General features: G+C 45.0%; 1 protein-coding gene across 4 annotated transcripts in view; it reads right to left on the bottom strand.

Annotated features, from left to right (window-relative positions):
* The window catches only part of MGAT5 (alpha-1,6-mannosylglycoprotein 6-beta-N-acetylglucosaminyltransferase), a 329395-nt gene extending 312342 nt beyond the window's left edge, over positions 1-17053 (bottom strand). For all 4 annotated transcript variants that reach the window (XM_034654457.1, XM_034654459.1, XM_034654462.1 and 1 more), the window contains exon 1: positions 16645-17053. The gene's annotated coding sequence lies outside the window, so the exon portion shown is untranslated. The remainder of the gene's footprint in view (positions 1-16644) is intronic.
* Positions 17054-24799: the final 7746 nt, after the last annotated feature.

The following is a 24799-nucleotide window of genomic DNA, read 5'->3' as shown; positions in this document are numbered from 1 at the left end:
ACTTGTTGACGAATGGCCATCCAGCAGGACTTTTTTAGAGGCCGTGGTGTTTACGGAACTGCTCTGATAGGCGACTTTTGCTTTCACACCTCAATGGGCCTCGAAGGCAGCAAGGGAACATGACACAAGGAACAAATAAATCCTGGAGAGCTATGTGATGTTCTTTATTACTTTCCAGGGTTGGGCTGTAATATCAGTTATAAGTACCTTGGGCTTCATTTATCCTTGTGTCTGCACCTCTGCTGAGTGTGTTCACACGTGTGTGTCTGAAGCTGATGGAGGCACAGAGCTTCCTCACAAGCCAGAGTGTCTAACACTGGCAGTGCCACTGTTCGGGTGCTGGGATTTCATTTTAACATCTCACAGTAATGATTATATCACACATATCTGCCCTGATAATCACAGTCGTGGACAGAGTGCTAAAAACAGGGGTAGTAAATTTCATCTACACACCTTACCACTGAACAATCTCCTATATGACTCTGCATCATAACAGCTACTGGCTATGAAGGTGTTTGCCCTGGAGATGAGATTTTATGAGTCTCGCTTTATCTTTCTTGTAAATGCTAAAGCAGACCCATTCTTTTCAACGACAAATGGAAAACCACTTTATAGGAAGAGAAAAACCACCTGCCTTCCCAAAAAAACCCTTTCTACATTTTTATATGCAAGAACATCCCTGCTAGACATTTCTTTTGCCAAAGGGAACTTTCACCTAGCCTCAGAGGCACTGCTCTTTGGCTCTAGACCTAGTTCAGGACTCATCCTCAGAACGGTATTCCTTGCACGCCTTACCAGTTCATCCGTAGGTGAGACAGCCTGATCTAATACAGCTAATGGAGAACCAAAGACCTGAGTTCAACCCCCAATCTGCACCTTCTTTAGCAAGGGGACCGTACGTACCATCGAAGCCTATTATCCCAGCATAATCATTACTAGCATCCCCTTTTACTCTCAAAAGTGTTCAAGTTTGGGTGATAAAATTATATGGGCCCCTTATGATTATGTGAGTCACTGCACACAAGACACTTAACTTCTCCAAACCTCGGTTTCACGTGTGTTCAATGAAAACAAGGGAATCTAATTTACAGGGCTGTCATCACCATGAAGTTAGACAATGTGCTCCAGGCTTGGTTCCCAGAAGTGCCCCGTACTCCCCTGAACACCAGCTACGTGCTCAAGAGGTCCACTTTCAGGAAAAAGCGTTACTCTGTATGTGAGGTCCTCATCTTTGGATTGTCAGTTTGAGGACCTATATTTTCCACGTTTCATAGCGATAAGGTCTAGAGAATGGTAATGGGATCTATCTGTGTCTAGCAGCTGCACCATGAACTCTGTTCTCCACGTGACCAGGAGATGAATCACTCACGGATATTTAAACTTTTATCCTCCAGATCTGCACGCTGTTCACTCTCGCCACAGAGGTAGGATTAAGATCAAAATTCATCCCACACCAAACCTCTATGAAAAACAGGCCTGGTAAATGCAGCTCAGAATGGGGGAGAGAGGTATGAGAGCCCTCAAACTGAGCAAAACCACCACCCCTCAGCCAATGAAGTTGGTGAATTTCCTGCTTTCTCAAGTTTTTTCCCAAAAAACACCTGCCCTCATGGATCCAATGATAGGATAATTTCCTTGGTAAAAGGATGTGAGGTATCTCACTTTAAAAATCAGAACAAATGATGGATCAAGAGGGTATAACACGAAGTGAAATAAGTCAGTCAAAGAAAGACAAATACCACATGATTTCATTCATATGTGGAATTTAAGAAACAAAGGAGGAAAAAAAAGACAAACCAAAAATCAGACTCCATAGAGAATAAATTGATGGTTACCAGAGGGGAGGTGGGCGGGGGATGGAGGAAAGAGGTAAAGGGGATTAAAAGTACACTTAATAGTGGTGAGCGCTGTGTAATGTACACAATTGTTGAATCACTACATTGTACACCTGAAACTCATAGAACACTGCATGTTAATTACAGTGGAATGAAAATAAAAAAATAATAAACAGGCTATGTATAAAAAACTTACTTAAAACTTAAAAAAAAAATTAGGCCAAGTGGTACGCACTATCTTGCACATAAATCTATAAGGACAGTCGGTGGCTCAGGATCAACAGAATTTGGCTGCTCCCTTTTACAAAGAGCAAGCGAGAGAGACGCTGTCACTTCATTCATAAGCTCAGTAAGTACACGTATGTGCTCACGTCTGACATGAGCAGTAACAATATCATGTAATGGGGCTGCTCCTACTTCCTTAAGGGAGTGGCCTTTACTCCATGAAAAATTTGATCAGTAACTAAACCCACACAAAAGTGAAGGTTAAACACTTGAAACTACTCAATTCCAATCTTCAGCATATTTTTTGAAACAAAGAAAAAAAATACGATTGCCATGATTATTTAACATGGTTGTCCAAGATATTAATGTTGAATGCGTGAAGAACCCTCCCTCTGCTCAACTTCTAAAAAATTAGAAAGGAAATGTTCAGCATTTTCATGCTCTAAATATAGATTTAGAAGCTGTGAGAGGAAAAAGATGCACATGGCAGCACAATGACTCCGTGTCTGGAGGACAGCAAGGAACAGTGCAGTGGGCTTGTCTGTGGAAAAGTCATTTCCTATTAAGAGAAGTTTCCAGAAACAGAGAAAGGTTGAGGTCTTCCCAGAAATCCAGTGATAGCTGCGGCATGGCACCCTCTAGGCTGGACTCCCTGGGTGGCCAGGGGGCAACCAGACACCTATGGAGCTGTCTACCTCCACCCAAACCCTAACTTCTAGGAAATGCCCCTCCCCCACACGCCAGATGGTAACAAAGAACACCCCTGGCAGCCATTTGTGCAACGTATTTCTTAAGCAATGCGGTCTTAGAGTTAGTTATGATTATGTAACTCTGAAGCATACAAAGAGGAACACTGAAGTTGGGATGCATATAGGGAATTGTCTTGCGGAATGTCCGTGGTTTTTCTCCACTTGAGAAACTGAACTAGAAATCACACTTCTGCTTAGAATTCAGATAATCAGTATGTTTTGGCTTTAAATGCATCATGTACCTTGTACTGATCAATACAGCCTTGCCGGAGGAATGTTCTGACAAACTTGCCTCCTCATGTCTGATAAAGAATGAGCTGAGGGTGACTCAAGCTCAATGCTTTGACCAGTTCTGGTTTAAGAAGAAAATAAGCCAACTGGGGATAAACCCGCACCCCCTTCCACACCCATATCTGGCAGTCTTGGGGAAAGGCCATGTCAGGAGGAGGTCACCTGTCAACAACAGAAGAGACGGGGCAGCGATGAGTGGACCCTCCACCGTTCTACACTATGATTTCTGTACCACCAACCCCCTGGCAGCCTGGGGACGTACACAGACCCCTTTTTAAAGACATAAAATGAAATACACAGGATTACGGAGGAAGTCGATGATATTTAAATATGATTACCAAAATATTTTTTTAAACTGTGATATAATAACACATATGCTTGTTTATTAACGCATTAAATAACACTATCTAGCAGCAGGTGTAATAACCACCAGAATTTTAAAGTATTGATATTTCAAGATATCTGTCAGACATCTATAATGTGAGATGAAAATATTGGATTTCTACTGGTGACAAAGTCACAGACGATACTAATAACACTATAATTTATGGCCAATATTCAAAAGCTAACGATTGCTCAATCTGGGTTAGAGGTTAGTGAAAATCAAAGTGTAGTATTTTCCCGTGAAAGCCCCCAGCTTAAGCTTGACGTCTGATGGAGTAGTCTGTAGTAGTTCATGTGAAACTCATGTGATAATCTGATTTAATTCCATACTCCTATGGCTCTTCCGTAGGAAAGAAGGATAAGGAGACCCACAACCGAGCCCTGGCCCAGCAGGAGCCAGAAACCACATAGACGGGAGGGTGGGGAGGGCGCACCATGGAGCGTCCACTATCCACACACAGGAGCGGTGTGGAGCCAACATGTCTATTCCTTTTTTCACAGTCGGCTAGCTGCACAAAATGCATGAGACACAATTTTTTTTTATTTCCTAAATGGTCAGTGTTAAGAATATTTAATTCAGTTGAATCATTATGCTAGAAGACAAAAATGACTCTACAAATCACTTCTCCTAGTGCAGTTCTAACCTCTATCAGCCCCGAAGCTCCCAGCTTATAGCAAACTTCTAATGCCCCTTTACTCTCTCAAATCAACTTTTTAGATAACCCTCCTAAACACCATTTCAAACGTATCTATTTGTTGTCTTAGTAATATAAATGGAATAAAAGGAAAATAACTGATAACTTAACTAACAAGTATTTCAATATGCAATTACTTGGGTGAGACCAATCTAGAACGCACAGTGGGGTCGTTAGTTGCTTATGTTTTAAGGTAAAATCAAAAAATGGATCGGCTTCAAATGAGGACTGACACAGGTGACGTGGTGATGCCAGGGGTGGTGTGATTTTCCAAAATGGCAAACATCTCTTGGTACATTTCCCAACGAAAGAAAGCACAATCTTTCTTCATCAGCTGAGAAAGTCAATGCTTACCTAAAACATACAAAATGTTCTTTGTTTATGTGTAAGACAGGGCCTCTAGGTTCAAGTAGTAAACAGGTTTTGTTGTCCATGATTGTCTCACAGTGTGACATGGGATACATTGCAGAGTGTAAGACTGTTCTAGAAGCTCCTGAGTGGCTCAGACAGTTAAGCATCTGCATTCAGCTCAAGTCATGGGTCCTGGGATCAAGCCCCACATCGGGCTACCTGCTCAGCGGGAAGCCTGCTTCTCCCTCTCACTCTGTCCCTGCCCCCATTTATGTGCGAGCGAGTGAGCTCTCAAATAAATAAATAAAATCTTAAAAAAAAAAAAAAAAAAGACTGTTCTACCCATCACAGATGGTTTGCATCCCTGGTCCCCACCAATAAATGCTAGTAGCACTCTTCAATCATTAACAACCAAAACTTCCCCACAAATTTCTAAAAAGCACCCCTAAGACTCCCTGGAGGTAGCCAAAATCCCATTGCAATTCCTAGCTCTGCCCACTTCCGGGTGATGTCAAGCTGGGCCACTGAGGAGATACTCCCCACGAAACTGTAATTTGTGTTACAAGAAAGACTAGTCTTGCTGGGTGACTTCCCCAGTAGCTAGTGTTACCCAGGGTCCTGCCCTTGGGACAAAAAAAACCCATAAGGCAGGGAGAGAATTAACCAACCAGGCAGATGGACTCAAAGAGGAAGTAAAGGAGATTCCTGGGGTTCCCAGAGCCTCGAGATCCCAGGCTGCAGGAGGCCTGCTCCTGGAGCCCTAACATGAATTCTCCATTTTTGTTGAAACAAGCTCCATCAGGTCTCTGTTGCTAGCGCTCAGAAGAGCCCAACCACCTGCCTGAACTAAGGGAGGCAGCTAAGATCAAAAATACTCAGGGGACGCCTGGGTGGCATCTAACTTCGGCTTAGGTCATGGTCTCAGGGTCCTGGGAGCAGGCAAGCATAGGGCTCTACACTCACCCCTCCCCCTGCTCCTATGTGCTGCTCCCTCTCCCTCTCCCTCTCCCTCTCTCTCTCTCTCTCTCTCTCTCTGTGTTTCTTTTTCTGGCACGCCCATGCACTCTCTCTCTCAGATAAATAATGATAAAAAAAAAATACTCAGAAGAATCTATTCTAATGTCAAAGAAGCTACCTTATTTAGTGGACATTTCTCAGATTTTACCTAAACTCTTCACGCTGTAGTTGAAGCTCATTTATTTCGATTTCTTTCTCACTGCCAATAAATAAATGAGCCAGTGACCATTCTTCATCTGGTATTTCAGATTCCAGAAAGACATATCCAGATCCTTCTGAAGCCTTTTCTGCCTCAGCTCTTTTTCATCAATCTCATTAGCCATACGACATAAATAACGTTGTTGTCCCTCTGTGACTGGCTTAGAAAATTTAGGTGTCAGGAAAATTTGGCCTTTAAGGACCTAACTGGGTCTGAATGAAAAAAAATATTTTTTTCCAAAGTCTTTCCAACCCCCAAAGTCCAAGATTTAATGTGTTTAAATTTTATTATGCTCAGGAATAATACCACCCTAACTCAGAAACGTGGCAGTAAGGACCAAATGCCAGAAAGGTGTGGTAAAAAGAAGCTACTTCTGTTTCTCTCCCACTTCCACTAATGGACTCCATTATATCACAAAAAAAAGGCACTGCTGCAATCTAATGAATAAGTAACTAGTGCTTGAATGGAATCTGTGTCCATTTTCATTCCAGCTAGTTTTCACAAGAAAGCCTCATTTAAATTAGAAAGGGGGGGGCGGTTAATATCACTTAAAAACGAAACATTTCGGAAATGCTCCAAAAGTGCCTTATATAAGCCAGTCAGGTATAATGTTAAATCACAAAAACATTAATTGTTGAATCTAAGTAAATAGAGGAGAGAGTCTGAGTACGACACAAGAAAAGAGGTAGTTTTCACATGTGACAGATTTGTTTAGTATAATTTCCGGAAGAATACAGGAGAGCTAACGGTCACTTGAACAGTATCTTCTAAATGGAGGGTCACAGCTAACTGATGGGTTATGAAATCAGTTCAGTGCAAGGGTCAGAAAACATCTTCCTCAAGAGCCAGGTCGTAAATACTTTAGGCTTTGCAGGCCCGATAATCTCTGTCACAACTACTCAAGTCTCTCATCGGAGCTTGAAAGCAGCCATAAACACTACATGAACAAACAGGAGTAGCTGCGTTCTAATAAAACTTTATAAATAAGCAGCAGGCCATAGTGCTGACTCCTAACCAGCATTTTTTAAGTCTATAAAATAGAATAGAAAGCAGCTGACGGTATTGGAGGCAGAGGGGTACCGTGTCTTGAAACTCTTCTTGCTGTTACACACATGTATATATGAGTTAAGAGTTAATATGCATTTCCTACTGTACACTGGGGGTCAAAGCCAGCATGCTAGAAATAACAGTTTGAGGAGGAAAAGCAAGTCTGCTTTGGACTTAAACTGATAAGAATTTAAAAGACATTCGTGTTAAAAAAAAAAAAAGAAAGAAAGAAAGGAGGAAAAAGGGTAGGTACAATGAGCAAGTTCTTGAGCCTAAAGTATAACAAAAGAATATTTTAAAATGTACTAAATTTTTCCAAAAAATATTAACTAGTTATGAGCAGTCCAAAATGATCTCCAAAAGGACACTTAAAAACACTTCTTATGCTATTCAAACACCTAATATGAGGTGTGTATCAGTTAGCAGTCACTGTATAACAAACTTGCCCAGAACTCAGTGGCTTAAAACAACAATCATCGATTATTTCTACAACTCTACAGGTTAGCTGGGTTCTGGTGATCTAGGACAGGCTTAACTGATCTTGGCAAGGCACGCTCAGGAGACTTTGAGCACCCAAGAGTTCGGCTGCGCATTGGCTGGTCTAGGGTGGCCTCGGCTGACACAGCTTGGCTCATCCCATGTGTCTCTCAGAACTCTCCATTAGGCTAGCCTGGGCATGTTCTCATGGCCGTGGCAAGGATCTGAGACAGCAAGCCCAGCTCTGTAAAAGGCATTCAGAAACACGCAGGCTCTTTGAAACTCTGTTTACAGGACATTTGCTAATGTCCCACTAGCCAAAGCATCATATGGCCAATCCCAGTGGTGGGGAAGGAAAGGAAGGGGGACTACAAAGTTATAAGGCAAGAAGTGTAGCTACAGGGAGGCCATTAATTGGGGCCATGAGTGCAATCAATCTATCACAAGCAATATTAATGTTTGTCACCACCTTGGCAGAAGCAGAGAGATTTGACATTATTTTACATTTCCCCATTATCCTTTTCCATTTTGTTTTTCCATTATCACTTCAGAGGCAGGCCGAGCAAAAAGAACCCAGGCTTCAGAATCAGTGAGATCCACTTTCACATCCTGCCTCCAGCACTTCTGGCTTTACGACCCCGGGGAAGTTCCCTCTGCCCCTCAGTCTCCTCACTGCAGGAAGACTGCTGATACCGCACTTGCCCGAACACGCACATGTGCACAGCTCCGCGTCTGACCACAGCAGAACTCGAATCCTAAATACTGGATTTTACAAACAGTCCATTTTAATATATTCAAAAAAGATGAGGGAAATAAGCAAATTTCCTATGACACTGAAGTTCCTTGACAGAAAGGAGGAGTTCTACATAGAGAGTAAAAAAACATTTCTTTACAGAGTTTTGAGCACTGTGAGAGGCAGAAAAATGGTCCCAGAGATGTTCATGTCCTAACCCCTGGAACCTGTGAATGTTACCTTACAGGACACACAAGATTACATTAAGGACCTTGAGATGAGAAGATTATCCTGGATAATCTGGGTAGGCCCAATCTGATCACATAGATCTTTAATATCAGAGAACCTTTCCCAGCTGTGGACAAGGAGCCGGGCTGATGGCACAGGGACAAGAACTCAGCTCAGCATTACTGGTTTGGACGGAGGAGGAAGGGGGCACAAGCCTATGAATGTGGGCTGCCTCTAGAAGCTGAAAGAGGCAAGGAATTGGATTCTTCCCTAGAGCTTCCAGAAGGAGCAGACACTTGATCTTAGCCAGAGAGGCCTGTGTTGGATCTCTGACCTACAGAATTATAAAACAATAAATTTGTATTGCCTTAAGCCACTAAATTTGTGGTTATTTGTTCAAGCAGTAACAGAAGGACTGCATAATCTTGTAATCTTTATACTAAAGGCTGACAATAAGGGAACCGAAAAGTCTCTCTTAAAGCCACTGGAGTGGGAGGAAGAAACTAGAACTTGGAGAACACTAACTAGGCATGGCATTCAAAATGGAAAGCTGTATCTGATTCTGGTTATAGGGGCAATTAGAGAAAAGACACTATGATAGAATAAGCAACTCATTATCACAGAAAACACTTTATTGCAGTCTATAGGCAAGTGCAATAAAATCATTATCCACACAATCTTCACAGACATCCTAGATAGCTCTGACAAGCATGTGCTAGGGAAAAGCCATATGAACAAAATCTTTCCACACAAACTTTCTAGAGGCTTCTTTTAACTGATGGCTACTCCAGATCTACAATTCCCATCTGATCACTCCTACTTCTTTTTGTAGATAATATGACAGTAAGGTAATATGCTCTGGCGGTATACAGACATGGCCAGACACACACGCCCACACCCTATTTCACACAGAGTCCCAATTTGTTGGGTCCATAAACCCATGAATTATGCTCACAGTGAGGGGGTAAAAATGTCTACAAAAGGGGCGCCTGGGTGGCACAGCGGTTAAGCGTCTGCCTTCGGCTCAGGGCGTGATCCCGGCGTTATGGGATCGAGCCCCACATCAGGCTCCTCTGCTATGAGCCTGCTTCTTCCTCTCCCACTCCCTCTGCTTGTGTTCCCTCTCTCTCTGGCTGTCTCTATCTCTGTCGAATAAATAAATAAAATCTTTAAAAAAAAAAAAAGTCTACAAAAAGTCCACTGATTGATTTAAACAACAGAAGCGTAAACAAGCACCACCAAACAGGCCGTCAAAACTAGGAAAACACCTAAGCACGTGAAGGACAGATTAAAGAAAGCAGAGTTAGATAAGCAGGCTGAGCTCAGCCAAGAAGGCACACTAGAAGAATTCCACAGATGTAGGAGAAGCTACGAGATGCCTCATTTGACACATGAATAATCGGACTCCTAGAACACTGAACTGACCTGCGTGAAGACAGCCAGCTAACTGCAGACGCTGGCCTGTCACGGTGGGAGTTTACCCGTGATGCCCGGCTGCACCGCTGATCATGTGACTGGTCACGTGCACAGGCTCTGTGCTGGGCAATGGCGCTTCCAGTTGTGCTTTCTAGAGTGCCATACTCCTTTCTGAAAAGCTCATGGGGTCAGATGTATTTTTTTTAACCGACCTAGGAAAGAAACTCCCTTTCTGAAGCTTATTGGACCACAGAAAAGCAAATAAGGAATGGCGAATCTATAGAAGAAAAATGGTAACATTCACCCAAGAGAAGTACATCTCTACGTCCTCAATATGGATGATGAAAGATCATCCACATAACGTCACCGCTGGAGACCCCCCTCCAAATCCCCACTTACTGCTGCCACTAACCTTGGTGGCTCTGAAAAATGAGAAGAGAGGGGCTGAGGGAAATCCCATAGAAGTACAGCAAGAAATACTAAGAAATGCACCGACAGGACACAGAAACATCATACTTAGCATGAGGCAGAGACAGTGCTCTCCTAAACAAGATGTGTAAGAGAAAGAGTCGGTCATTTAGAAAACTTATTGGCATGAGCATTAGTAAATAAAAAAAATCGGAACTGAAAATAACAGATGGTTAAGAAGAAAAAAAAAAAGCAGTGGCAAGGAGATTGATATCAAATTCCTTGTCTTTGAACGTAGTTGTTTCGCAGGAAAGCTGTTACGAAGGTATGTACACAGAATTCGGCCCAGCTTGTGGGGAGGTAAATCCTTAGCAGGTTTCCCCAGGGCGCTGTGCCACAGAACCACAGAAGTCTGGGGGCCGGGTCATCTTCTGCTCTTTGCATCTCAATTCCCCAAAAGAAAAAACAGCTTCGGTAGGGGAAATGGGTTATTTCTAGACTGAGAAGTAAGGACCAAGTCTTTTTATTTCTAAACATACAAAAATAAACATCCTTAAAGAATAGTGATAATAAAGGGTTGGTTCTTCTTAGGTAAGCATCTCAATTGTGTCCTAAAGGGAGTCTACCAGCAAAAACAAAAACGACTTGAGTTTTTCCTCAATCTTTTTTTTTTTTTAATTCAGTAACGGAATCTTCTTTCTTTATTCCACACCTCCTTTGCCATATGTAGAGGATTATACAACTTCAGGACTGAACAGAACTTTGGAGCTCATTCAATCCCCTCTTACTTTTCAACTTAAGAACGGAGGCCGGAAGTGGTCACGTGGGCTGAATTAACGTGTTCTTCATTTGCATACTGCCTCCCAACTGCACTGAACTCTTCCACGAAGGCCCTGACCAGGACTAGACTTGAAACTCCTTGAGCAGCTAGGGACTATTTGTTAACCAGAAATGTTTAGAATCAGGAACAGGCAGGAGCCCTGCTATACCCCATGTAATCCTGGTCATATGGAAGGAATAAAATGAAAGGAAACGGTGCTTGCTGTCACACCCAACTGGAAGATTCCGCGAAGTACAGTGATCCCGGTGGTCAGAGGGATATTTTCCAAGGCCTCAGCAGTCTTTCCAGGATTCCACAGACACTGTGGGAATGTCCTCACTGGCCCTTTAATGGAACTGTTAAGAAACAGCCCTGAGGCCACTGCCAAGTCACCCCTTGCCTACCCCATGCTCCTGTAGAATGGAAGGCAATGCTGAGCGGGGTCAGGAGCCATAAGACACACACACACATACAGAAACAGAAAGACTGACAGACCGGCACACACACACAAAGAGAAAGAGGGAGAGGACTTAAGAGGGAAATGCAAAATCCATCCCAGACTATATTCTTAAAATGTCAAACTCAAGGACATGAAGAAGGGGACACATCACTTAAAGGCATAATTTAAGTTGCTCAGCTTCTCCTGTCTGGGGCTGGTGAAAAAATGTGGACACACCACCCACTCCCCACCAGATTCTAAGGTGAAGCTGGATATGAGCTCACAGGCACAAGGGGTTCTAGGAGGGGGAGGGACAGATGCCAAATGACCAGCACATTTGCTTCCTGAATCATTTCTGCAAACAAAGGAGGCACACAACTGTTATCAGTTGTTATCAATTGTCCCTGTGGAACCACGGGTGAGAAATGAAACCCAGCTTTGGCACTGCTGCCCACTGGCTGATGAGACTTTGAGGAAGCCCTTCTCGCTCTCTGCACCGACATGCCCTCGGCTAGAAAGAGAAGGAATCCAGAAGGATCTCCCTGAGCTGCTTTCCAACTTCTGTCTAAGGCTCCTCTTGGCTTTGGTTGGAGAGAAAGTGCTGGCTGCTTCAGGATGAGCTTCCAAGCCTTAACTAAGCATAGTCCAGCTAATATGGGCTCTGGACCTAGACCACCTGAGCTCAAATCCTCGCCCTGTCACTTGCTAGCTGTGTGCGACCACAGCCAGGTTTCACAACCTCACAAACGTCTCAGTGTCCCAGTATATCAAATGGGAATGACAACAGTGTTCACTTTACCATCGTAGGGAGTAGTAAAAAAAATCGGAAAGAAGCATATGCAACCAGGTCAATTACAGAAGGTACGTGTTTTCATCCCGTCTCTATGGTCTTGCCCACCTCTTGACATTTCTCCACAACGACACATAGTATCTGTGACCATCACCAACACAACACACTCCCATGAGTGGACTGAGACACGAAAGAGATCCAACACTATTACCGTGGAAGACTGTTCTGTGTAGGATACTTTCGAAAAGTATCTAACCAGCGTGACAGGACTTACAAGCCGTCTGTGCTCGAAACTACAACACTAAGGAGTGCAGCTGAAACAGGAGTGGGTGGGCGGCACACATTCCCTCAAGGGCCAGCCACAAAAATCACAGAGGGATGCAAAAGTGAGGTTGTTAATCTATTCTAGGGGTAACCTTGAAGGTCTGACTTTTTTTTTAAGTAAATCAAATGCAAACACCAGTATTTAACTCTTAACAAGTAATAAAGTACTTGGATACACCTCACTCCTAAGGGCATGGGCAACAGGGTGGAGAAATACTCCTTAGCCATCCTCCATAACCACCCCAGCCGGGGCCAAGTCCAGGAGGCCTCAACACAAGCATGGTAGGGGAGGGAGAAAGGGGGTACTTTACAGGGAGAACTCCACCAAACCCAGCCATGACAGCTTATCCTCCTTGCCTGTCCAGAATTTTCAGGCTGGGCAAATGGCCTTGACAGGAAGGCTCCTGTTCTCTTTCCGGAAGGTTATGTGTTCAGATAAGAGAGCTCTGGGATTTTGAAGAAATAAAGCGATCCTTCCAACTCCTCTCATGCACACATACAGTTTTCCAGATGTGACAAAGTCGGGAAAACATGAATTTAATTGTAGCAGGGAAAAAAACAAACAAATAAATTAAACAGCCCAAGGAAGCAAATAGAGCTCAAGTCCCCACGCTTCCAGCTGAGAGAACACAGTTAAAGTACTAAGGCTCCTGGGACCCACCTTGGCGACCTTCCAAGAACTATTAGTTTGCATTAACACACAGAATGAGAAGGTCAGATAAATTAAAAGTTCAAAAGGTAATTTAGAAAAAGGACATCTTTATCCTCAGCACCAGCACAGGGCATGGCTCATGGCGGCTGCGGGACAAACTTCTTCAATGAACACACCAGCAGCTGGCAAGGAGGTCACGAGGTACTCAGGTTTTTGATGTTGAAACAAGATGCCATATAGTATAGGGACAAGACCTAGATTAGAAACTTCAAGAACGGTTGGGGAGATCCCTACTCAATTTCCAACACATTAAAAAGTACACCCATCTTCTGGTTATTAAGAGTGACTCTATACTCAAAGCCACTTAGGGGACTTTAAAGGCACACTAGTAAAACTTGCACTGACAAGCACCAAATTTATTTGTGACCCAAACCTCTCAGCTGTCACCCACATGGCATCCGCCCCCAAATATAAAATTATTTTCTCTTTTTTAAAGTACCTGGATTCTGGAACACACACATCTTCCGTCAGCCAAAACGCTCAGTTAACTCTTCACCTGACACAAGGACCCTTTCTCAAACTGACATACACAACAAAACCCCAGAGACAAAGCTCCTGACAGTATATGTTTTCCTGAGATTTCCTATAATAATATCAACAGGGGAAGCCCCTCATTCCACCACCATCCCACCCTTCTAGAGCCAGGAGGCCAAGACACACAAGAAGGAAGGAATAAAATGAGTCCACGCTACTTTTTACATCTCCTGGGAAGAAGCCTAGATGACCAGAGTGAAAAAGGACATGAACTTCCTAGTGCAAGGCTTATGCTGACTCCTCTGTGCAGTTTTCTGGACATCTCTGCAGGGCACACTGGCCACTGTCCCCTGCCAAAATCAGTGTAAGGGTGACACTGCAGTCACTTAGACCCCAAGCCACAGGGAGCATTTGGAAAGGTGGTATTACATGACTGACATCTACAATGGATCCCAAGGAGCCACACTTCGCAGCGGAGGAGCCAAAGGCCTCCGCCTGGGCTAGAATCACAGGGGACTCTGGCATTTCAATGCTTTTGGAGGCCAGCTGGGCAGAAGGCTGCTTTAGTTATTTTTAAACTGAGAAAACTGAATGGGAAAGGAGAAAATTTGAATTCCTATGATCTCCTGAGGTCCCTTCCAGCTCCAAGATGCTACTTAAGAACATTGCATATGCACATGCTTCTTTATAAAAACGTATATATACATACATATGTGTGAATATATATGTGTCCTGTATTCACACTTCAAACACAAAGCACTTGAAATGTTTGCTGCTGAGATCAAAAAGCCCATGAGCTGCAGTCAGCTGGCAGCGGGGCTGCGGCGCATAGATGCCATTGGCCGATCTGGGCAGAGCCCGCAGCCCTCCTGCCATCCCAGTCCACCTAAACACCAACCCCACCAGCAGCTGCGCGTGTAGATGCAAGCCCCGCAAAGCCCCAAACCAGGACTGCAGATTCCTTTCTCCTAGTGACTCTGAGCCCAAGTGTCCCAAACCCAGGCAAGCTGGAACAAAGGTAGAGACCAAAGGAAAAGCCTAAACCTTAAGTCCCGGCACCCAGCTCTGCCAGAGTTCGGTGTCAGGCAGAGGAGCGCCCTTCTCCTCTTGTTCCCGCTCCTAAAATGGGCAGAAAGGTCTCCTTCCCCCTGCTCTAACACTGTGTTTTTCAGGACCTTTCCACTTCACTCTGACTACCCAGCCAGCAAGTTGGTAACTGGAGATAACTAAAAAGGCCTCTAGAAAATGGAGCTTCGCTCTAACCCTAGCAGTGCCAAAGTTAACGGTGCTTATCTCAGCCTTGAACAATAACAACAAAAAGAATTTGTAGGAAAGAAGGAAGTGGGGGTGGTGGTGAAAATCCATTTATCAAGACAGATCTGTGATGGTTATGCTTATCATGAAAAAACTGTTTCTTGATTTCTTGAATTAAAAACAAGGCAGTTCCGATCGCTCCTGCGTCAAGGCTCAAGATGTGGCATATACAGTTGCTAACATGGTTGGAGGGGGGAGCGGTGCTCCCGGAGTAAAATCCAACCAAGTCCCTCAGGTCCTGACAATGAACAGAGGCTGGGACACCGGCTTCCCACTTGCCTCTCTTTACAATGAGATCCTACCGCTAACGAACCTGAGTGTTTCCAGCTGCACTGTTGCCATCCCTCCCGAACCCCATACAAACCTCAGCTTTCCCCTCCCCAACTTCACAGCTCCGTAAGTGCCCAACCTTCCCTAAGTGGGCCGCCAGAGCCGGGTGCTACAACAGTGTCTGCCCCGCACCGGGCCCTAGACCTCGACCCCGGCATCTCTGAAAACCATAAGCATCGCCAGCTTCCAGCAGAGCACCCCGCTGGTGCTCCGAACGTGGCTGGACAATGCAAGCGCCACCTCTTCCCTCTTCCGCGCGGTAGCTACGAAACCATGGCTTTGTGTGTGACAGCAAGTGTGTGCGCGAGCGTCCCCGGCTCACACACCCCCTTCCACCCAGTCTGCTCCCGGCGCAGGGTCCGTGCGCTCGGCGAGTGCATAGAAAGCGAGTCCACCAGGCAAGCGGCAGCACCGCCAGGCCTCTGGCCTCCCGGCCTCGGACCTGGCCTTGGGGAGCGGGGGATGACATCCACACCCCCGTTCCCAGCCGCGGGGGCGGTCGGCGCGAGCAGCGCTGAGATCTGAGCAAAAGCCAGGGGCACGAAAGGGCGACAGGCGGGCGCCTCGCCCCCCACCCACGCGCTCGGTCGCCCCCAACTTAGCACGCCGTGGACCCGGAGGGGGGCCCAGAGGGGGCCGGGAGGGGGCCGGGGCGGCTCGCGACTCGGCAGGAAGTTCCCAGGGCCGCACTGAGCATGCTCTTCGGGAGTGTGTGCGCGGGTGTGGGCTCTGCGCTCCCCGCAGCCTCTCCGGCCAGGCAGCCTTGCCGAGCGCCCGGACGGGGTCGCGGGCCGGCGACCGGCCCAAGGGGTGGGGGGGTTCCCCCAGGCTTCCCTGGTCCCCCAGGCCGGAGCGTCGGTCCGCCGCATCCCTCCTCTTCTGGGCCCCGGGCCAGCCTCCCTTCTTCTTCTTCCCCACTGGCCGGTGGCTGAGCCCGCCCTGCGCGCCCCGGTCCCGGGGACCCCAGCCCGGCCCACACCCGCAGCGTGACCCCACCAGGCTCCTCCGCGGTCCGAGCGCCCATCTGCCATCCCCAGCAGCTCGCCTCCAGTCCGCGCCACCAAAGCCTCCTCTGGACAGTCCCTTGAAAAGCCCACAAGCCTCTTTCCCAAGGGCCCTGGGGGCCTGCTGTCTCCCCTGGGAAGGGCTGCCCCAAGCAGGTGGGCGCCTCAAGGCGCGTCCCCAGCTGCACTCCCGGATCCCGCAGAGCGGCCGCAGCCAGGGCACCCACGCAGGCGGCAGGCGGAAGCCCCCGGCCGCGCCGCCCTCGGTGCAGGCTCTCCCCGCCCGCGCCCAGCTCCCCGCGCCCTCCGCGGTCCCCTCTGCGTGCATCTCCCCGCGGGGATGGCGAGCCCGACGCGATCGCCCCGACCCAGTGGCTCTCACCTCGTTGCTACACAGCAGCAGTAGCAGCAGGGAGCGCCCGCCAGCCGCCGTCCCCGCGGGGCCCACGACGCGGCGGGGCACGGAGTCGCGGCGCCCCGAGCCTGCGGCGCGGCTACCTGGGCTGGCGCGCCCGGGGCCGCCACGGCTGCCGCGGGAGCCGCAGGGCCGCCGCCGAGCGGGCCGCGGCAGGGACGGTCTGCAAACTCCCAGCCCTGGCGGGGCCGCGCGCGGCGCGTCCACCCACAGCCCGGACGCTGTAGCGACGCTCCTTGGGGGCTCAGCCTAGCAGGGCGGGGGTCTGTCCACAATTTCTTCCAACACCCCTCAAACCCAACGTCTCCAACTTCTCCCGGCTTCTGGGCTCGCGGCTCTTGAAGGCAGGGATTCTGGCCAGGGACGTTCGGCAAACTCCCCGCCCTCCCAGGCAGAGCGCTTAGCCAATTCGGAACGCCCCAGCTTCTCAGGGGCCGTCTGCAAACTCTCAACTCTGTCGGAGAGGTCTTCTAGCAACCTTTCAATTCCGCAGCCCAAAGGGAGAAAGGAGCAAGGAACACAAGTTAATAGCGGCCATAAATAATATTCTAGCAACGTCGGGGATAGTGTGCCAATGCTCATATGACAAAGCATACTCCAGAGTGGTGCAATCCAGGGGCTTTGAAGCACTAGGGGCCTTCTAGCAGTGAAGCCCAGTGAGGGAAGACTGGTGGTTCACCCATTTACCGGTGCATACAACTTTTATAAGTGCCCAGAGTTTCAGTTTCCTTCTTTGTAAAATGCGTTATAGGTAGCCATATGAGTCTACACTTGGTTTTTGTGACCTTGGACAAGTCACTTAACCATTTGAATTCAGCCTTTTATCTATGAGCATACGCCGCCTCAGGAGCCTATTTTGAAGATGAAAGAAAGCATATGTAAAGTACTTAGGTATACTTGGCGTATAGTAGGCCCTCGATAGATGAATTCCATTTCTTTCTTTTTCTTCCTCTCGCTCTTGGCTTCTATGAACATGCTGGATGCGCTAGCTGAACATTGTACTATTGTAAATTCAAAACGAAATAAAACACATCGCATGCCCTGAAGGTACCACAAACATTGACTGACAGGACTTATTAAATCCAACCAAGCCCTGGGAGAGACAGTCATTCATGTACATCATAACATTATAGATTGTTGTTAAGTAGGATCCAGAATGGAGAGAGAATGGCCTGGTGGATCACCTAAGGGTCAAGATGACAAGGTTCATAACCTTAGCACGTTTCAGGCCCTGTGACCAGTCACTACATCAGATTACTGTATGAGAATTATCCTCAACTTCTCCTTACCTTCCCTATGGGATTTTTCCACCCCTACTTCACTGTCCTCCCTGGGGTCTTCTGTCTTGAATTTAGATCACACCACTCTGCGGCCCACCCTCCTCAACAGAGGTATTTAAAAACAGGATCATGGAATTTTTAGACCCTAGAAATAACTTAGCCCAACTTTCTCATTTTATAAGTGAGTTCTCAGGGCCACCCGAGGGTTAGGGAGGTCTCCTGACTCCAGGATCTCGGCAAAACACACCTCATGGCCTCTCCTACATTGAGCTACCTCTCTTCCAAGGCACATTAGGACAGTCCTACCTTTAACTTCAAGCTCAAGGAAATGGCTCTAACATTTTTTGACCAGATGAGCCCCAAATTTTCAGCCACTTGGATCCTCAGCTGTCAGAAACTGCCCAAGTAATATTCGAGAGCCCCAGGGAAATCTGCATGGACAGGACTATTCCTCTTAATAAGACCTTTCGGTGAAATCCCAAGAATGTTGGGAGGCACGCATTTTCCTTAGTCCCTTGTTAGAAAATAAGGTCTCACAACTCCTGGGCGCGGGGAGGGAAATAGAAGAATAGTGACATCTGGTGGCCAAGACTTTCCGTGCTTTGACTAGGGATGGTACAGATTCTAATCCTAATAGATCTGCTTCAAAGCCAAGTTCCCGCGGGTGGTTAATAAACTGTACCACCTGGTTACCTAGAGATTTCTGAAAGACATAAGTCATTTAAACATCGTGGACCCACTACTGTAGAAGATATTACATATGGTGATTATTTCAGGATCTTGTTAAAAAATGTATGTGTATATAGAGAAAGTGTAAGAGTGTAATATTCATATGTATACACATTATATGTATTTATATGATACAAATATATATTATATATCTGATATTTATTTGTATAAATAATATACTAACAATGCCATTGAAGAACATTAATACTATCTCAATTGTTTTTCTTATGAAGTTAAGCTTATAATTTACATTAATAATTACTAAAGGACATTGCTTTTAGACATAAAATGCTTACTGGGATGGAGTTGTATATTTCATCATGTCCTCTCAAGAGAGAATTCATTACAAACTTAAAAGAGGAAGGAAATAACACAGTGGGATTTTAATAGTGAAAACCCTGGCTGCTGATGGTCAAGGTCATGCTTACCTGATGAATAGTGATTGATTTTTAGCATTTCCACCACTTGTGAACAAGGGATGTTAGGTTTTAAAAAAGGAGGATATTTGGGATTACTTCATAACAATGCAACAGTGACTGTTGGTATTGCTAACTCTGCTCTACTTCTTTCCATATATTTGCCTGTGTAACATACTTTGGATAATTGCCCAATTATAAATGTAGAAAACACAACTCTGTCCACACAAGCAAGTCCATTCCTTCTCAGAATCTCTTACTAAGCTCTATGTGAATTTTACCGATCCTAAAACAATTCATGGAGCAGATTTACTATACCCATTTTATAGAAGAAGCAGCTAAGACTTAGAAAAGTTACATAATATGCCTGCCCACAGGCAATGTATTTTAGGGCCAGACTCAGGATTGAATCCAGTTTTCCCAACTCCTGAGCCCACAATCTTTCCAGTACGCTATGTGGCTCATCCCTAGGAAACCAGGAAGAAATGAAGATTAGGGCAGAAATCACTCTGAAGAGTACACTAAAAACTAAAAGGGATATTTAAGGTACTAAACACACACCACATTTCTTAACCTATTCAAGTTATATGAAAATTATAAGGAACAGAGTAACAATTTTGTGTGTAAACCTTACAAAGCTGGGACCATGTGATTCAGTCTTGAAGCAGGTCTCCGTGAAATAAAATGTTTTGTTTCGTTTTCCTGCGCAGGACCTGAACTATCTTTAACAGCTTAGGGATTATGCATTATGTAATCCCAGTGGAAGGTAAAGCCTCCGATGGTAAAGGTGGTTGATCAGGTCTTTAGGATGGTTCTGCTAGCAGTGGTACCAGTGATTGACGCCATTATGTTGACACTAGAAGCTGACATGTCAGGAGTGCCAGCGGGGGGGCTCAGGCAGTTGAGCATCTGCCTTCAGCTCGGGTCATAATCTCAGGGTCCTGGGATGGAGCCCAGGATGGGTTCCCTGCTCAACAAGGAGTCTGCTTCTCCCTCCCGCTCCTCCTCCCCATGTGTGCGCGCACACACTCTCTCTCAAATACATAAAAATATAAAATCTTTAGAAGCTGATGTGTCTAGTATATGGTGACAGAGGTAGCAGTATCTTCACCTTATCAGTTTTATTATATGATCTGAGGATTTGTTTCTAAATGCACATACCTCTGAGCCTGACTGTAAGCTTTCTTTTCGATAAATTCCTTTTCTCCTTAAATCAAGTAGAGTTACTTTCTGTTGCTTGTAGTTAAGAAGCCTGATTGACACAGACATTAGAACCACCCGACACAAACCCTCAGGAAAACAGAAGAAGGATGGGTTATCTAGTTTGAGGAAGACTGAGGGCTGAAAATCCAACTGGTTTAAAGGGTTTTCACACAGGCATCTTACAGCATAGAGTAGCAAGGCGGTTTAATTCAATTATCACTGTGCTCACCTAGAATGAAGTACCCATTGAAATCCATTTTGGAGAAGCCAAGTAGCAGCTGAGGAATAAAAGGACTGGGGAAGTCAGGTGGTTGTTTCTGTTGTTTTATGGAGTTGGACAGCTTCAAGAAAGAGAATAATGAGCTCTAACTCCTAATTTCTCAGCTCAAATTCCTAAATTCTCAGCTCAAAGAAGATATATACTGGGGATTTTTCTGTGATTTTTAAGACAAACAAAACAACAACAATAACAACAAAATTTTTTTTCTAATAGCTAGAGGTCAAGATAGGTGAAAACTGAAAACAAAATTTGATTTTGTGGGTCACTGAATTATAAAATCACTTAAATGCACAGCCTAAACACTCTCTTATTTGAAAACAAGGACATTGATTAGAACAATCCTAAGGACCGGATGGAGAGACATGAGAAAATCCAGATGACTGAATGTACCCCACAGCCCTCGAGCTCTGTGCTGGCTTCCCTTACCAAACGAAGGGCCTGATGAGGTTCCTAGCACACCTCAAGAGACCAACTGAAAAGATAAACCCCGAAAAAGACTGAACCATCACCCAGAGTTCTGACATTTGGCTGTCTTATAAAGGCAAAAATCTGGGGAATACATGTGGCAAGAGATTCTGAGATTTCTAGACTAAGGAAGGAAGAACACAGCTTTAGATTGGACTGAATCTATTGATAGGGAAGCAGTTCTCAAAATTCCAGACTCCATGTGTTCACATGAGCAGTTGGGGGTAGTATTAATCATCTGCTCAGTTGGTGCTAAAATCCAGACTCATGGGGCCCAGCAGAAATAATAATAAGCCACTCATGTAGCTCTTACCAGGTGCCAAGCACTGTTTTAAAATACTGTTATATATCAAGTGATTTAATCGCAAGAATAAGGCTGAGATTTGTATTATCACCCCCACTTCTAAAAGCAGAAACCGAGGCATTTGGAGGTTCAACAATTTCCCACATGCAGCTTCTAAGTGGTAAAGCTGAGATTCAAATCAGTTAGCCTGGCTCTAGAGTCTGGGCTTTTCAGATCTATGCTGAAGTTCTTACAAAGGGGAGGTGCCAGAAATACCTTGATATTACGTAGAGGAAGCAATCCGAGAACTTACGGAAGTGATATAAAAGATTATCAGGTGTGATGGGGCGCCTGGGTGGCACAGCGGTTAAAGCGTCTGCCTTCGGCTCAGGGCGTGATCCCGGCATTGTGGGATCGAGTCCCACAATCAGGCTCCTCCACTATGAGCCTGCTTCTTCCTCTCCCACTCCCCCTGCTTGTATTCCCTCTCTCGCTGGCTGTCTCTATCTCTGTCAAATAAATAAATAAAATCTTTAAAANAAAAAAAAAAAAAAAAAAAAAGATTATCAGGTGTGACCTACGTATCCATTCTCATACTAAGTTCTCCAAGTCCCAAAAGACACATACTTGCCTCAGCACTGAGAAGCCCACTGGTGAGGGGGAATGCCAGCATTTTTGAAGAGCAGTGCTGTGGCTTTTCTCTGGAGGCCGGTGCTCATGACACAGAGTTGTAACCATCACCCAGTTCCCAAATCTGCTGACCACCAACCAGGAGCCCCTTGAATGAAAGAGAAACTGGACATTTGCAGCAAACCCCAATGGACAGCCATCCAAAAGCCATTTCCCATCCCATTTTCTTTGCTGCATACCACTTCAGAGTCTGGCATTATCTTGTCTATAATACTGGGTGTTGGGGCAACCAGTGACCCAGTTCTGGCCAGTGAGATCTAAGGAAAAATGTGCTGAGGAATGCTAAAAAAAGATGATTTGTTTCTTTTTAATAGAGATGTAGGAGGAGATGGGTTCTCACCTTGGCCACCCTTGTACTTCTAGCCTTTGAATGAGGTCATGATGCCTGGAGCTGCAGCAGCCATCATTCAAACACAGGGTGTAAACCTAAGTGAAAAAGTCACTCAGATGATCAGTACCTAAAGATGAAAAGAACCTGGATCCTTGAAGGATCATGCCCACAACTGTGTGGCTCCGGGCTCCTTGTTACATGAGGGAAACAAATCTCTACTTGTTAAGATATTGGTTCTCTTGGGGCGCCTGGGTGACTCAGTCATTAAGTGTCTGCCTTCGGCTCAGGGTGTGATCCTGGCATTCTGGGATCGAGCCCCACATCAGGCTCCTCTGCTATGAGCCTGCTTCTTCCTCTCCCACCCCCCTGCTTGTGTTCCCTCTCTTGCTGTCTCTCTGTGTCAAATAAATAAATAAAATCTTTAAAAAAAAAAAGATATTGGTTCCCTTTTCTATCACTTGCAAACTAAAGTATTCCTCAATGATAAAGTAACTCATGAGGAAGGATCCAAAATAACATTACAGGTATGTACCATGTATCTTCTTTCCAACACCCAGAAGAAATTCAAAAGTTGCATATATTGCTATTCTGTCTTTCCTGAGAACTTTAAAAAGGATCCATTTATATATTTACAGCAATACATTACGAAAAAAATTCCCTTTCTCATTCTATCTACTTTGATCGCAGCATAGAGTGCTCCAGGGCATCTTGCTCCATAGGCCTCCAACTCTTTTTCTCTCTCTTTTCTTCTTTCTCCTTTTCCACTGCTTCTAGCTTTATGATGTAGACTTCCAGGTTTCTAACCACCAACAGTGAAGAGGGAGGAGGGGGCACTTTTAACTGCAAAATTCCCTTCAGTGACTCCCAATGCTCCTACATGAATAATTTTTGTTCCATCACGTATCATTTTTTACTTTAACTTTTTAATTGTGTTTACAATTGCTTATATGTTTCTGTATTTCAGATTCCTATTACTCACTGACTTTCACTTTTAAATAAAGATGCCTTCTCTTGGAAGATGAGTTGGTTTCAATATAAGGTCAAGTCCCATTTGAGAATGTCAAATGTTTGCTAAGTGTATATCTTAAAAATAATAGTATATATTTTAAAAATAATTCTAATGCTTAAGATGCCATTGTATGTAAAAATAGGGAAGCTAGGCTTATTCCTACATAAGATTGTATTAATGATTCTGTATTGGTCCTATATATTCCAATTGCTGCTGTAACAAATTACCACAAACATAGTGATTTAAAATAATACAAATGTTTTATCTTACAGTCCAGGAGATCAGAAGTCCAAAATGAATATTAAGAGGCTAAAATCAAGTTGTCAACAGAGTTGGTTCTTCTGGATGGTCCAAGGGAGAATCTGTCCCTTGCTTCTTCTTGCTTCTAGAGGCTCTGGGAATCCTTGGACCCTCGCTGCATCACTCCCATCCTTGCTTCTGTTATCCTATCATCTTCTCCTGGTTTTGGTCTTCTTGCCTCTTTCCTATAAGGACCCTTGTGATTATAATTAGGACCCATCTAAAAAACACAGGATAATCTCTTCATCTAAAGATCCTAACAATGATAGGTGTGAATTCTCTTTTTGCCATATAGAGGGTCACCCACAGGTTCCAGAGATTAGGAGGTGAACATCTTTGGAGGATCCTTATTCGGCTTACTATAGTCTACCTTCTGGCCCCCAAAGATTCACATCCATTCCACATCAAAATACATTCACCCCATCCCAATGTCCCCCAAATTCTCAACCTATCACAGCATCAAATCAAAGTTCAAAATCTCTCTGAATATTATCAGTTCAAAAGTCCCAAATTGCTTCATCTAAATAAAGAATGAGTGAGGCTCTGGGTATGATCTTTCCTGGGGCAAAATTCCTCTCCATGTATAGATCGGTGAAGCCAGCAAACAATTTATTGGCTCCCCCAAGTACAATGTAAGACAGGCCCAGGACATCAGTTGTAGCCATTCCCATTCAAAATGGAATAAAAGAGAGGGAAGGAAGAAGTCACCGCTGCCAAGCAATTTTGAAATCCGCCTGTGAAAACTATTTCAAGGTCTGTGATTAAACCTCTGTGGCTTTTGGCTCAAATCTCTGAGGCCAAGAGTTTATTGTGAGTCATTCTCTCTTTTTCATGAAGAGTAGAACATGTTTTTACCTAAGTAGTCTTATCTATTTCCTGCCTTTGGAATTTGGGGAGTCCAGCAGTCTCTTTTTACTTTGTACCCCTCTCCCCCATGTCCCTTTTGATGCAGGGTAGTAACATTTCTTATACCATATCATCAAAAACCTTGTGTGTCTCCCATGTATGTTACAGAGATTCCCTCCATTTAGATAAAAGACTCTTCTATAGATTCCTCTTGGAGAGGCCCGTGAGATGGCTGAGGAAATCCAGGAGTCACATGCTTAATCTCTTCAAAGAACCCTCTGTGTAACAGA

Source organism: Ailuropoda melanoleuca, chromosome 2 (assembly GCF_002007445.2).
Source record: "Ailuropoda melanoleuca isolate Jingjing chromosome 2, ASM200744v2, whole genome shotgun sequence".
In the NCBI taxonomy this organism is placed as follows: Eukaryota; Metazoa; Chordata; class Mammalia; order Carnivora; family Ursidae; genus Ailuropoda; species Ailuropoda melanoleuca.
The sequence above is the reverse complement of the archived record's forward strand: the minus strand, read 5'-3'. Positions and strand labels throughout refer to the sequence as shown.